Here is a 15,665-nt window from a genome sequence, read left to right as displayed (position 1 = left end):
GGAAATTCAATGTGGGTCTGTTTCCTAATTATACAATATCTGTAATATAACTTCTAGATATTCATGTTACAATAAATGACGAGTAACATCACTGGCAGTATTATTTTATGGAAACTGGAAGGGTAACATAAAAGCCCAGGTTACTTTTGCAGGTTTCATTAATGACAATACTTGAATAAAGTGTTGTAGTTTTTTGGTTCTTGTTTTGTTTGTTTTTTGATGGAGGTAAAGGATTGATGCAGGTTACTTTATTTACAACTTTTTTGGTAAAACAAAACATCAATAAAGCAATATAGAGAGAAAGAAATCACCAGTCCCTTTACATGTGATGGTGATGAACTGTTATGAAAAATTTCAGAGTAGCAGCCGTGTTAGTCTGTATTCACAAAAAGAAAAGGAGGACTTGTGGCACCTTAGAGACTAACCAATTTATTTGAGCATAAGCTTTCGTGAGCTACTTCTGATGAAGTGAGCTGTAGCTCACGAAAGCTTATGCTCAAATAAATTGGTTAGTCTCTAAGGTGCCATAGGTACTCCTTTTCTTGTTATGAAAAAAGTACTATGCAAATGCTCTCTCTCTCTCTCTAGTGTCCATCAATACAATATCTTCTTTCTTGAGAAGTTAAACAAAGGTTGCGTCTACACTGAACTTTTTTCTGAGATTTTTCTTCTGGTGCCTTATTACCAGTGTATCACTACTGCTGCAAGCAGACATGTGGAACCTAGTTTAGATCAGCTACTAACATTTTTACCACTCCCCGGAGCAGATCTGAAAGCACCGTAAAAGTTTATTTGATGTACAACCAGCTTAATGCCTAGTTTACACCCTGGGCTTAACACAGCTGTGGCTTGTTCTCCACTAGCACCCCTCCCATTGTTGCTGTCACAGGTGGAGCTGCATCCACTTCTAGTGCAACGAGAGAATTTCAGGAGAAAACCTCAGTGTTGGCTGCCACTTTCTGCAGCTCCCATTGGCTGGGAATGGCGAACCATGGCCACTGGGAGCTGCGGGGGACCGTGCCTTTGGACAGTCAAAGTAAACAAAAGGTCTCGCAGCCCGCCAGCGGATTACCCTGATTGATTGGCTGCGTGCCGAAGGTTGCTGACCCCTGGACTAAGAAGAGAAGGGAAAGTTCCTTCCCTCCCTCCCCAAGCCTAGAGAACATGAGCACTAGTCTCTACCACTTGAGCTAACTCCCCATTATGATTTTGATGACAGATGAGGGACCAAATTCATCCCCGATGTATCTCCATTGAAGTCAGTGGAATTTTACTGGGAATAAATTTTGCTTGTAAAGAAGGTTGTAAAGAATGGGAACAGGTACAATGGTGAGAATTTGGTTTCAAAATGTTATAAGTCTACATGACAAATATCCTTTCTGTGTCTTGTTCCATTGGCTGGTGTTATGCAAAGTGATTCTTTCGTGGACAATCCTTTCTCAACTACCAGCAAGACCAATGACAGTTAAAACAACAGAGAAGTCGTGGAGATGTGAGTGGTGAGTAGCTCACTGTTTTGTTATGGTTGTGGCTAATTACTCTTCAAGCTCTGCTACTTCACAGGGATTTCACTGTGAGGGTCTCTAAACAGAAATCTGTTAGTTCTGGCAACCTTTGGTCCACCGTGAAACATTCATCAGTGTTTTTTTCTGGAGTTTCAAAGGCAACACTTACATGTAATGGTTTTGCTGTGAAACAAAACAGAAAATGTGCATTATGGTGCTGAAAACATATTTCATAGAGTTGTTACAGGTTTCTTGGACAGATGCCCTTCATTTAATTAATCGTTCTGCATTTTGTTTTTGCATTTTCCTTTAAGATTTTATGATCCTCTGAAGGACCTGCTCCCCAGAGGCTGCAACAGGGAAAGTTCTGCTGGATTTAAACTGTGGTGCCTTACACACCTGGTGTATTTCCATGATTTCTTCATGATTAGCAGTGTGGCGTGCAGGCCCACTGTGAAGGATCAGATGATCTGTTTTCTTTTCCCTTGAGGTGAACCGCATTTGCTTGTGTAAGAAAGCAAATCTCCATAGTAGACCTGAAAACAGCCTACTGCTTTGGAGAGGGCTCTAACAGGCATTGATATAAACTCCTGACCCCTGCTAATGTGATCCTATTGCCATGAAGGCTTTTTTAGACATTTATTTATTAGACATATATTTATTATATAAGTAGGTGATGCCAGCATGCTCTGCTGGGTTAAAGCTTGTTAAGCTAAATGATTATACTAGAAAGATTTATTTTCCCCAAAATGTAATTACACTCCTAGTCCAATGAAATGAACACAGTGGAAAATCTCACTCCATTACTTTCGATGGACTGAGCCTGTGCTATCCAAACTGTGTAGACAAGGATTCAAGAGACTGGGAAATATTTTCACAGCTTAATTGTATCACAACTGAACTGTTAAGTAGTTTCCATGGCAGAGGAAAACCTTGCGGTAGCAACAACATTGCTCTTCTGTAGAGCAACAGATAAACTTTTTGTCCAGGCTGGGATCTACTCAGACACCTCATGGTCTGCACACGTCTAAACAAACTGCTTTGAACACTGAATTGTAGATATTAATACATCATTCATGGCTGTGTGTAATGGCTGTCGAGTTACTACAGATATGCTACATAAATCAGATGTGCATTTTGACACCCTGACTAGAAGTTTAATGCTGTTGCCTCACAAATTCATGAGAATATTCCACCAGTTTCCAGAAAAAAAATTAGCAATATCTGTTGATCTGTAACCTACATGTGTGGATGAACTATCGAGAAATGAAGATATGTGTCAAAATGATCTCTTCAATTCCATTTATTCCTCTGTAATTTGAATGATTAAAAATTACAAAGTAGACAATACTTTGTTATTTCCATCACCTCGGGAACTAAACACAACTTATCTAACCTATGTGATGCACAACCTACTTCATACCAGGCTTAAGCTCCATTTACACACTTGGTGTTGGCGGCGTACAGCCATACAGTTAAGGATGAAGGTCCAGAAACCTGGAGATTGTGGACAAATGATGTAATGCCCTAATTTGCACATTGGATGAACGTGTATTCTCATTTGAATAAGTGACATCAAGTTGTACATGTACAGTGTAAAAGTGAGAGCACTGCAGTTTCCCCAAAGTTACCTTACCCCACCTGCTTGATCTGTGATACTCCAAGCTTAGTGATTCAGGAGCCAAATTAGTGACCAACATTACCCAAAAGAGCCACAGTAGTGTGAAGTCACTGTTTCATTTATGGTAGTGCTATTCCTATTTAAACAGTATGACAGGGGAAATATTTAGTTTATTCTCAAAGCAAATAAGTCAACAACTTAGTGCAAGTTGATAACTTAGTTGGTTAATACTAAAAGCATCCTGACTGGTTAATAACTTAGATTGGTTAATAATTAAATCACACAGTGTTTTAATATCATGTGCTACAAAGACCTGCAGGAGACATATTAAAGACCCACTTGAGGCTTGCGAGCTACAGTCTGAGTATCACTGTGCTAGATCAGGCCCCCACCTCCCAAACTCTCACACCTGGATAAGTCAGTTCCCCTCCTAACTGTTTATCATCATACATTTCAGAGGGGCAGATGGGGAGGAAGAGGTGAGAACAAGGATGTTGCTGTTGCAGATTAATTTTAGATTGGGTTGGGAGAGAGTGGGAGTTTAGGATAGAAACTGGGGAGAGGAATCTGAGTGGATAGGGAGGTGAGCTGCCCTTCCCCATCATGACATTAGCTTAAAAATCATTGGCTTTTTAAAAATAACAGCTATGGAGAGATGTGATGCCACCTACATTGATGACAACCTCTTTTTGTTTGTCTTTTGTTATAGCATTTAGGGTTCATGTTTTCAAGCTTTTCTCTGCAACCAAGAGGGCTAGCACCTTAGGGCCAGATTCTTAAAGGCATTTAGTCCCCTAACTCTCCTGGATTTCTTTTTTTTTTTTTTAAATGAAAGCTGGGATTCTCATATAATTACATGACTCCCAGAGCTGAGGCTTTAAGAAAAGCGTCAGCTATAGAAAAACCTGAAATAAAATTGCAAGAGCTGACAACCGTGTTGGAGAAGGTGGGAGAGGTGCAGTGGGGTGGTTTAGGGAGCAAGTGTGCAGTGTGGCTGGGAATGAGAAGAATGGAGGGGCTGAGAGGGGTTAAGCTTAGGGTGCACGGGCTGGAGGTGGAGGTACAACATCGACTTCAGGTGCATTCATGCTGTATGGGGGAGCCTCACAATATTTCCTTTTCTCATGGTGCCTGCCTAGTGTATCTCCCCCACTGCTCCCAAGAGGGCAGTTGTTCATTGTGAGCATTCTGTGGGAGATATGACTGCTGAGGCGACAGGCTGGGCAGCAGGGGTCTCCATCCCATGATTATTTCAGCTATCAGAGAGTGCTTGAATCTCCTGGATCATAGACATCCCACCAGGTGCCTAGAGTGGTAGCCACAGTAATGAGAGATATGCCTAGTTCTCTACAGTGCCATTGCCCAGATGGGAATGAATGCCCACTGTAGGGAACTGGTTTTCTCTCTATGGTATTTCCCATCCAGGGAACTCAAGGGGGCTGTCCAAACTTCTATGGTGTCTGCAGTCTGGGGTCACTGCACTAGGCAGCAGGCCTGACCTTTATGACCTGAAAGATTCATGCAGCCATTCAGGAGCCCTGGAGATGGTGCATGGGAATGGGAGTTTCCTGGGACAAACAGGAGGCTTCACAGGTGTATGTTGCAGAGCATGCCTATTAAGTGGTGATGATGGGTGTGGTAAAGGGCCTATATAAAGCAGGATCCAAATGAAAGCTTCAGTCTAAATAGTGTCTGTCATAAATATAAAGGGAAGGGTAAACACCTTTAAAATCCCTCCTGGCCAGAGGAAAAACCCTTTCACCTGTAAAGGGTTGAGAAGCGAGGATAACCTCGCTGGCACCTGACCAAAATGACCAATGAGGAGACAAGATACTTTCAAAAGCTGGGGGGAGGGAGAAACAAAGGCTCTCTCTTGGTCTGTGTGAAGCTTTTGCCGGGGACAGAACAGGAACAGAGTCTTAGAACTTAGTAAGTAATCTAGCTAGATATGCGTTAGATTCTGATTCCTTTAAATGGCTGATAAAATAAGCTGTGCTGAATGGAATGTAGATTCCTGTTTTTGTGTCTTTTTGTAACTTAAGGTTTGAGATTCTCTATGTTTTGAATCTAATTACCCTGTAACGTATTTACCATTCTGATTTTACAGAGGTGATTCTTTTTTACTTTTTCTTCTACTAAAATTCTTCTTTTAAGAATCTGATTGCTTTTTTCATTATTCTTAAGATCCAAGGGTTTGGGTCTGTGTTCACCTATGCAAATTGGTGAGGATTTTTATCAAGCCTTCCCCAGGAAAGGGGGTGTAAGGGTTGGGAGGATTTTTTGGGGAAAGACAATTATATACTTGTTAGACATTTGGTGGTGGCAGCGATAAAGTCCAAGGGCAAAAGATAAAATAGTTTGTACCTTGGGGAAGTTTTAACCTAAGCTGGTAAAAGTAAGCTTAGGGGGTTTTTCATGCAGGTCCCCACATCTGTACCCTAGAGTTCAGAGTGGGGAAGGAAACTTGACAGTGTCTAAATGAGTTCTGGAGCTATTTTTTAAAAATAGGAAAAATGTGATTTTATACATATATTTCCCCCTCTAAATTAGAAAATTTGAAATTTCAAAATTCAAAAAGTTTCAACCAACTCTAAGGTTGGTTTAAAAATAGGGGTGGGGGAGAAAAGTTGTGAGAAAAAAAAGATCATGTTTTTTTCCTGAATATTCCTCTTCCTGCAAATTTTTTTTTCAAAATTTCATCACAATTTTGAAAAATTTAAAGTGATTCTTAATAAGTTCCCGGAGCTCATTTAAGAGTCGTGGTCTTGCAAGGTGGAACTGGAGCATTCAAGAGATGTGATGCCACCTATATTGATGACAACCTCTTGGCCAGAGATCTTCAGTTGAGCTATGCCAATTTACACAAGCTAAGAGTCTGGCCCTCTGCATCTTCTAAGGGAATTTGCAGTGCAGGCCCAATAACATGCACAAAGCTCCATTACAGACTATACTGCAAATATGCTTCAAAAGCAGTGACTTTACAATAGTATTTCCTATATAGATAAACCCTATTTTTCCAAATATGTCTGGGTCCTCTGCTGTATCACCAAAGAGCTCGTTTGAAAATGAATTTTCTGTCCCATGGAAAATTTAGAAATTTTTGGATTCCAAATTGGGATGAAAAGTCAAAATTTTGATTTTTTTCAACAAAATTTTAAAAAAGTGGTTTCAGATCAGTTGAAATGCTTACTTTTTATAAATTCAGAATGTTTAGTTTGTATTTTGACCTTTCTGAATCTTTGACACTTTTTATATAAAATAAATTTTGAAATGAAAAGTCATTTTGAAAAGAAAATCAGAAACTTTTTTTATTCTGAAAATGTCTACATTGGATGGTTCAACTTTTTCAGAATTGCTGTTTCCAATTATTTTTCAAAATGAAATTTAATCAGAATTGATAGATTTTGGAAAATTTGCGGTTTCTTCAAAATGGCATTTGCCAGCAGAAACCTGTTATGATGACATTTTATTGGCCAGCTCTATTACCCTGAGGTATTTTTACAGTGGCACTGGTGAGTATTTACTATATAATGGTATCTATAATGGTATCTGTAACTTTACAGAAAACCCACAAAATCTCACTTGCTCCCCTTCCAAAAAGAAGAAAATTTTTTTTGCACAGGTTTCAGAGTAGCAGCTGTGTTAGTCTGTATCCACAAAAAGAACAGGAGTACTTGTGGCACCTTAGAGACTAACAAATTTATTAGAGCATAAGCTTTTGTGGGCTACAGCTCACTTCATTGGATGCGTAGAATTGAAGCTTTTCTGCTGCAAAATTGCCACCCTTAAATCTTTTACTGAGTGGCCAGAGAGGTTGAAGTGTTCCTGATGTACATTGGCCAAACCGGACAGTCTCTATGCAAACAAATAAATGGACACAAATCTGACATCAGGAATCATAACATTCAAAAACCAGTAGGAGAACACTTCAACCTCTCTGGCCACTCAGTAAAAGATTTAAGGGTGGCAATTTTGCAACAGAAAAACTTCAAAAACAGACTCCAAGGAGAAACTGCGGAGCTTCAATTAATTGCAAACTAGATACCATTAACCTGGGTTTGAATAGAGACTGGGAGTGGCTGGGTCACTATACATATTGAATCTATTTCCCCATGTTAAGTATCCTCACACCTTGTCTAAATGGGCCATCTTGATTATCACTACAAAAGTTTTTTTCTTCTGCTGATAATAGCTCATCTTAATTAATTAGCCTCTTACAGTTTGTATGGCAAGTTCCACCTTCTCTGTATGTATGTATGTATGTGTGTGTGTATATATATATATATATATATATAATCTTCTTACTATATGTTCCATTCTATGCATCCGATGAAGTGAGCTGTAGCTCACGAAAGCTTATGCTCTAATAAATTTGTTAGTCTCTAAGGTGCCACAAGTACTCCTGTTCTTTTTTTCACAGTTCCTCTCTGCAAAGAGAAGCCAGGTGGGCACAGTAACTTTAAGCTATAGATTTCAGAGTAACAGCCGTGTTAGTCTGTATTCGCAAAAAGAAAAGGAGTACTTGTAGCACCTTAGAGACTAACCAATTTATTTGAGCATAAGCTTTCGTGAGCTACAGCTCACTTCATCGGATGCATACAGTGGAAAATACAAAACATCTTCTGTATTTTCCACAGTATGCATCCAATGAAGTGAGCTGTAGCTCACGAAAGCTTATGCTCAAATAAATTGGTTAGTCTCTAAGGTGTCACAAGTACTCCTTTTCTTTTTAAGCTATAGAAGCACTGGCAAGCAAGATTTCTGCTGTGCTACTCATTGTCCATTAAAAAAGAAGCTACATACATTGCACTCGGAAGAAGAAATCTCACTCTCAAAGCATAATTCTGAAAATCAAAATGATGTGACTCATTAATGAAATCACAGCTGTCTATGGAAGCCTGTAAAATCCAGACGCTGTGACTTGGGGTTCATTTGAAAACTACTGACTTATGTTTCTTTCTCACTGAATGACAACATAAACTGAAAACACAGACTGTGTCCACTTTAAAGGCTGGCTGGCTCTCTTGTGTCTTGCCAGATCTTGTAAAAGCTGGGCTTGTGTTATGAATAGTGTATCCCTCTCCAGATCTCAGGGTCAAATAAGCAGATTTTTTTTTTTAAAAAAAACTGCCTCAATCAGCAGGGGGCAGCTTCCCTCTGTGCTGAGAATATGGCAGGTCTTAACACAGGCTGACTTTTGACCATCTCCTGAATTTATGAGGTCTTTTTGGAACATATTACTTGTGTTTGAAATTGAAATGAGGAGAGAGGATGAGCAAATATATTTACTTAACATCTAGCTACTAAAAACTTCAGGAGGAGTCTGGATAGGCTTGATGAAGGCAGGAAAAGGTGAGCATAGGCAGGAGAAATCTTTCTATCTGCCTATGATCACTTCTGAACATGAAGATGGTCCAAATTCTGTGCTCATTTGCATTTGTGCAACTGATTTCAGTGGCATGTAACTTGACAACATTGTTCTGGATTTACAGTGGTATAAGTGGGAACAGTGATTGGCCTAAAGGAAAAGCTTCTCCTGGGGAAACCCTATTTTACAATCTAATGAAACTCTGTAAGGAATGGATTGCTGTAGTAAAAGAGAGAGTGTGAGAATGGCACCAACTGTTTGGCAAACTATGATTTTTACTTTATGCCTCTTGGCAGCCCCTTGTCTGTTGCTGAAGACTTTCTCCTATATTACCAACATGCATGAAGCTCAAGCTCATGGATTTCTGGCATATTAGCTGGTTTTACTGAAGGTTAGATTGAGTTCTTCAGGCCACATTTACCTTTAATACAGTGTTGCCTGTCTCCCTAGTAGACCTGAGGGACTCAGTTGCTGTGCTTACTGTCAGTATGGATTGTTCGGTGTTGGTATTGCAATTCATCCCTCTGAATTAGTCTTGAATATGTCACTGCCCCTAAAGACCCTTGAAACTGCACGTCTCTGTCTGAAGAACTGAGGATGGTAGAAGATTGCTGGGAAAGGGAGCAGGCCAGCAGAAGCAAAGGGAGCTCTGAGTACGTTTCCACCAAGGATTTTTGGTCACTGTCTGTAATAGAGCTAATGCTTTCTTTCCATGGAAATTGATGGGAATTAGATGTTTCTCGTCATTGGAGTTCTGGCCCCTTCAAACTTGGTTACCTTGGTCGAAAACCTGTGTGTAGGCAAGCACATGGTTCAATAATCATGTTTCATGATCTCTCTTTTTTGCAGGGAAAGCAGAAAACCACATTAAACAACAAACTGGATTCCCACTCTTCCCAAACAAGGATCAGATATCTTCCAAACCTCTTTCCATTTATCTCCAGTTTGGGGGCTAAGATGAGGAAATGGGGTAAAAAGGAATAGTGCCTCATACACGTTCATGTCTAGAGGTCAGACTAGATGATCATAGCGCTTTCTTCTGGCCTTAAAACCTATGAGCCTGTGTTCTGAATTATGCTGTTACTCCTGCCCTGTTTCATGAGGTAAGACGATCCAGGCCAAACCAGTGCTTGGAAGGGAGACTTCCAAGAAATATCGGGCTGCTTCAGGAAGTGAGGTTGGTGATTCAGTAGATGGCACGCTTTCTTCTGAGTTAACGTTCCACAAATAGTCCCGTATTTGCAATGGTGCTGTGCCATTTTAAAAATTAGATGGACAACCAAAGTCATCATTAGAGTTAAATGGGAAATGGTTTTACTGTCCTGCAAGAGTTTTCAGCATTTTTCCCTGTCCTGAAATGGGACGAAACTCAAAATTTCAATCTCAAATATTTTTTCAAACCAATAATCTGGAAAAAAATAATTCAATTTGGGCCAATCAAAGCATTTCATTGAGATAGTTTTGAAGCTTTTTATTTCAGGCTTTTAGTTTTAAAAAACCTTTTTAGTATAACTTATTGAAAATTTCAGAACAAAAATGTTGTTTTAATCAAAACAATGAAACATTTGTTTCAAAAATGTCAAAGTGGGTTGATTAAATAATTTCAAAAAACTTTTTTTTTATCGATAGTTTCTTGAATCAGGAGATTTGTCAAACCGACCCTTTCACACAAACACTTTTGGTTTTGACATATCAACATTTTCTGATGAAAAAAATGTTTCATAGGAAAATTCAACCAGTGCTAGTCTTCACCGCCAGTCGTCGTTTGCAAGCTGTTGTCAAAAGTCATTTATTAACCCCTGTGTTCTTGGCCAATTCCTGGGTGTATAATTACATTCTGACTACCATGTAGTTTCAGTTGGATATAGTATTCTTCTTCTTTACGTCCTGTGTCATAAATATAAAGGGAAGGGTAAACATCTTTAAAATCCCTCCTGGCCAGAGGGAAAACCCTTTCACCTGTAAAGGGTTAAGAAGCTCGGATAACCTTGCTGGCACCTGACCAAAATGACCAATGAGGAGACAAGATACTTTCAAAGCTGGAGGTGGGGAGAAACACAGGTTCTCTCGATCTGTGTGTTGCTTTTTCCAGGAACAGAACAGGAATGGAGTCTTAGAACTTAGCAAGTAATCTAGCTAGATATGCGTTAGATTCTGTTTTGTTTAAATGGCTGATAAAATAAGCTGTGCTGAATGGAATGTAGATTCCTGTTTTTGTGTCTTTTTGTAACTTAAGGTTTTGCCTAGAGGGATTCTCTATGTTTTGAATCTAATTACTCTGTAACGTATTTACCATCCTGATTTTACAGAGGTGATTCTTTTACTTCAATTAAAATTCTTCTTTTAAGAACCTGATTGCTTTTTCATTGTTCGTAAGATCCAAGGGTTTGGGTCTGTGTTCACCTATGCAAATTGGTGAGGATTTTTATCAAGCCTTCCCCCAGGAAAGGGGATGTAGGGTTTGGGAGGATTTTGGGGGGGAAAGACGTTTCGAAGCGGGCTCTTTCCCTGTTATATATTTGTTAGATACTTGGTGGTGGCAGCAATAAAGTCCCCACATCTGTACCCTAGAGTTCAGAGTGGGGAAGGAACCTTGACATCCTGTCCCAAACTTTTGTCCAGTGTTGTTACGGGCAGTAGTTTTCAGTTGATATTTGTAAAGTGCTTTGTTTTGTTTTAGGAGGAAAGACTGAATAAATATGTTATTTCTATTGTCCCTGAATAAATCAAAGCAGGCAGGGAAATGTCTCTGTAGGGTTCAATTGTGCAAAGTCTAAGGCAGGAGTTCTTCAGCATCTTGCACAATCAAGCCCTATTACCTTCTATACACTTCTGGTTTCTGTGTGCAATGAGAACTCCTTTGCTGTAGAATTTGCCACTGTGTAATTGAAGTGTCTGCCTCAAACAAGGAATTTACTTCTACCAGGCACCGGTGTATCCTTACATGCCAAACTGGCAGCTTCTTTTGTTACTTTGAAGTGGTTAGAAATTCCTTCATGAATTCTTTCAGACCTGTGGGACTAAGCCTACGATTTAGTTACATTCACTTGTACCTTCATAGGGTAGCGAAGGCGGAATAATGTTATTTCAACAGCTCAATTCTTATTTTATTATTTGCAGTGTTGTAGTGCCCAGTCATCGTTGTGACCATATTAGAGCGACTGTTGTGCAAACACAGACAAAGACACTCACGCTCAAGGCGCTCGTTCCTTAAAAAGACAAAGAAACAAAGGAGAGGGAATGTCAAAACATAAAAGCAAATAATCAGGGTGGTGATAAACACATGCCATTTTAAGGACAGGTTTCAGAGTAGCAGCCGTGTTCGTCTGTATCCGCAAAAAGAAAAGGAGGACTTGTGGCACCTTAGAGACTAACCAATTTATTTGAGTGTGAGCTTTCGTGAGCTACAATATCCGATGAAGTGAGCGGTAGCTCACGAAAGCTCATGCTCAAATAAATTGGTTAGTCTCTAAGGTGCCACAAGTCCTCCTCTTCTTTATGCCATTTTAATGTAAGCAAACTGTCTACTCAATATTGTTCAATCATTTTTGTAAAGAGAGGTTGTTTCCCCTATCATTGCATATCAACATTATTTTGACCAGTTAAAATGCAAAATTTCTTTCTTATACTAAAGCATCTTTCTCGCATGACTCCACACAGTGATGGGCATCATTTAAGAACCTAGGCAGAATTGTAAAAAAAAAAAAAAGAAAATACAACTTCTCTTTAAATGCCCTCTCCTAGCCTTCCTGGCAACAGTCTCACTCCACTCCATCTGGGCAGTCATGACTACATAGGGATTAACTCTCTGAACGTTTCTTACTGGCAGCTAATAAGGGACCTATTCTGTGCTAACTCCCACATGCCTCTCTGGCTTCTTCTGTGGGCCATAACAGAGACTCAGATCGCCAGAGGATACCTTCTCTGATGCAGAATTGGCATAGGGTTGATGGAAGAGGTTAGATTTAAAATTTTTATTAAAGCTAATATTAAAAAATTATATAGTACACAGGTTAAGAAAAGAGTGTCTGTACATCTGGGTATAGTGTTTAGATTATCCACAAATACAAAGTTTGTTTTTAAAGTCATAAGATACATATAGTGCATAATCAGCAATAACCCAAATTTAGGTGAATAAATTTAAGAATACAGTTTAGATATTAGCATCCAAGTATTCGGGTACATCACTTATGAAAAGTTATACAGAGAGTTGGTTGTGGAAAGCAAATATAGCAATGAGTGAAGATTGTCCCTCAGTAATTGAGAATTTAGGGTAGGTTGTCCGTTTAGAAAGTACAATCCATGAGGAAAGTATTTCAGTTACTTTCCCAACTGCGCTTCTCATCAGCACTCCAGCTCATCCCTGCTGGTACTGCCCATGTCTGGTGATGTGTTCTATGTAGATGTCCCTTCACGCCCTCACAGGCCCCAGTGTTGGGTAAATGAGGATTTGGGGTGCAGCCTACAGGCAGCGATTGGGGGGTTACTATAAGTTAAAGCAAACTTCAAAGCTGCTCTAAATTACACTGGAGGTGATCACAACCATCTTTGCCATCCCCGCTCCTTGCCCCCTGTCATAAATATAAAGGGAAGGGTAACAACCTTCCTGTATACAGTACTATAAAATCCCTCCTGGCTAGAGGCACAAAATCCTCTTATCTGTAAAAGGTTAAGAAGCTCAGGTAACCTGGCTGGCACCTGACCAAAAGGACCAAGAAGGGGACAAGATACTTTCAAATCTGGTGGGCAGGGGGGAGAGGAAGGTTTTGTCTGTCTATTCTGTGTGCTTGCCGGAGAGAGATCAAGAAAGCAAGTAATCCAAGTCCATTAGAATTAGTAAGTACTAGCAAGGAAATGTGATAGTTTACTCTTGTTTTGGCTTGTGATTTTCTCTGCTCTGAGAGGAAGGTGTATTCCTGATTTTCTTTTTGTAACTTTAAAGTTTTTGCCCAGAGGGAAATCCTCTGTGTTTTAAATCTGATTGCCCTGTGAGATTAGCTTCCCTTCTAATTTTACAGAGGGCTTCTTTTACCGTTTTTCTTTCTAATAAAGTTCTGTTTCTTTTAAGAGCCTGACTGATTTCTTTATTGTCCTAAGACAATTGGTTAGGATATTATTCTCAGTCCTCCCCAGGAAAGGGAGTGTAAGGGTTTGGGGGGATATTTTGGGGGAATAGGAACTCCAAGTGGTCCTTTCCCTGATTCTTTGTTAAATCACTTGGTGGTGGCAGTGTACCTTCCAAGGGAAAAGAGTTTGTGACTTGAGGAAGTTTTACCCTAATCTGGTAGAAATAAGCTTAGGGGGTCTTTCATGTGGGTCCCCACCTCTGTACCCTAGAGTTCAGAGTGGGGAGGGAACCATGACACCCCCCCCCCCCGTCTGCACTTCTCTCAGGAGGCACAGCACAGAATCTACTTCTATTGGAACAGGATGGAGTTTCCTCACAGTGTTTGCTGGGGCATGAATACAGGAAAGAGCCATTCTGGCGAACTACAGTTGAGGAAAACTTATAAGGTTTACAATAATTGCCTTTCTTCTCCCCTCTTCTCTGGGCAGGATACATCATATGAAAAGAGTTCTCATGGTTCTAATGGCTGTCAATTTCCTATCCACCAATTTTCCAGAAAATCTCCAAAAACCGAGCCATCTCACAATGACCATGGAACCTGTTGAATAGTGTGATGGCTCATAATGACATTAAACAAGGGACAGCTAAACAGATCCTATGGAGATCAGGGCTAGATAAGCAACTAGACAGATACATAGTACTTCAGTGGTGACACATGCCACCAACTGCAGATAGAAATCCAAAAATTAAAAGCATGACATAAATGCACTGTTAAAAATACAAAAAAGATCTGCTCATTTCTTGACACCATATGGCCATTTCTAGTATTAAAGGGTTCAGAAGTATTGTTTATAGACATTTCATGACCATGAATGCCAAAAATAATAATCCTATTAAATGTAGTCCAAATAACTTGTAACGAGATTCAAAAGGATATGTTAAATACACATACTAAGAGTGAAACTCAAATTGTTTTAGAAATAGCAGAGGGAGAACATTAGCCTATTTTGATTCTAATAATTACTTGTTTCCTGTGTTCCAAATCTATTCAATATGTTTTTTGTAAGAACAAATATTTGTTCTACTAATTGTTCTGAGATTCTCATTGTTATTTTTAAAGGACTGAAGGGCTACACAAGACCAGCGGTTGTTCATTAATGTAAGATCTGGTTGTTTTTTTACTTTAATCATCTTACAGTATTTGAAGAAATTAGGTTCTCTAATACCTCTGTCCTTTGTCCAGATTTAACTTGTCTGTATTTTGTATACCATTATGCAGCCACTTCTCAAGTAAATCTCTGCCAGACTAAACATAGTATTTCCTCATAGGACATTCCAACTGAACCCCAAATAAGTATTGTAGGAGCTCTCAGGATTGTTTATAGGATGTGGATTCCCCACTTTTGAAGCTAGGTAGCCATTTATAATCTATATGTTAATTCTTTTGTGACCATTAAGAGACTATCATATCGTAATATCAGCTATTAAAAAACTATCAACTTCTTTGACTGCAGAAAAATGTAAAAGATCTAGAAAGAAAACATGGGGCTTAAATACATAAAATATTATTTTAAAATAAACATAAAAGAAGATGAATGGGAAAAATGCTCAGCTTAACTCTGCCTCCACTAGTCTTCACATTGTGGTATCAGAATTACGCCAGAACTGACTACTTGAGTAAATCCCACCCTAATATGTCTATTGCAGTACCTTAGACCTATGGCTCGTAAGACTGTTATGGGTTTGGTGCTGGGGAAGAGGGATAATGTGCTGCCACACATTTGCAATCTAGCAACAGCCAACCAGTAACCCGACGGCCCCAGGGAATTGTCCCAGGAGAAAGCGGGGGTGAGACAAGACAAGTCATCAGTCCCCCAACATCATGAAAAGACAACAAAGATAAGATTGTGTGTGGAATGGGTGTACATGTGTGAGGAGCTATTTGGGATCTGAGAATGAGAAATCTGGAAAAGAAACTAGCTTGGGGGGATATTGTACCCTTTTCTTAGATGGCTAAATTGAGCTCATAGAGAGGTTCAGCATGACTTACTCAAGGTCCCAGAGTGAGCTGGTAGCAGACATAGGACAATCATTCTGCTTTCG

The sequence above is a fragment of the Caretta caretta genome, chromosome 3 (genome assembly GCF_965140235.1).
Source record: "Caretta caretta isolate rCarCar2 chromosome 3, rCarCar1.hap1, whole genome shotgun sequence".
In the NCBI taxonomy this organism is placed as follows: Eukaryota; Metazoa; Chordata; order Testudines; family Cheloniidae; genus Caretta; species Caretta caretta.
Note: the sequence above shows the minus strand (reverse complement) of the source record.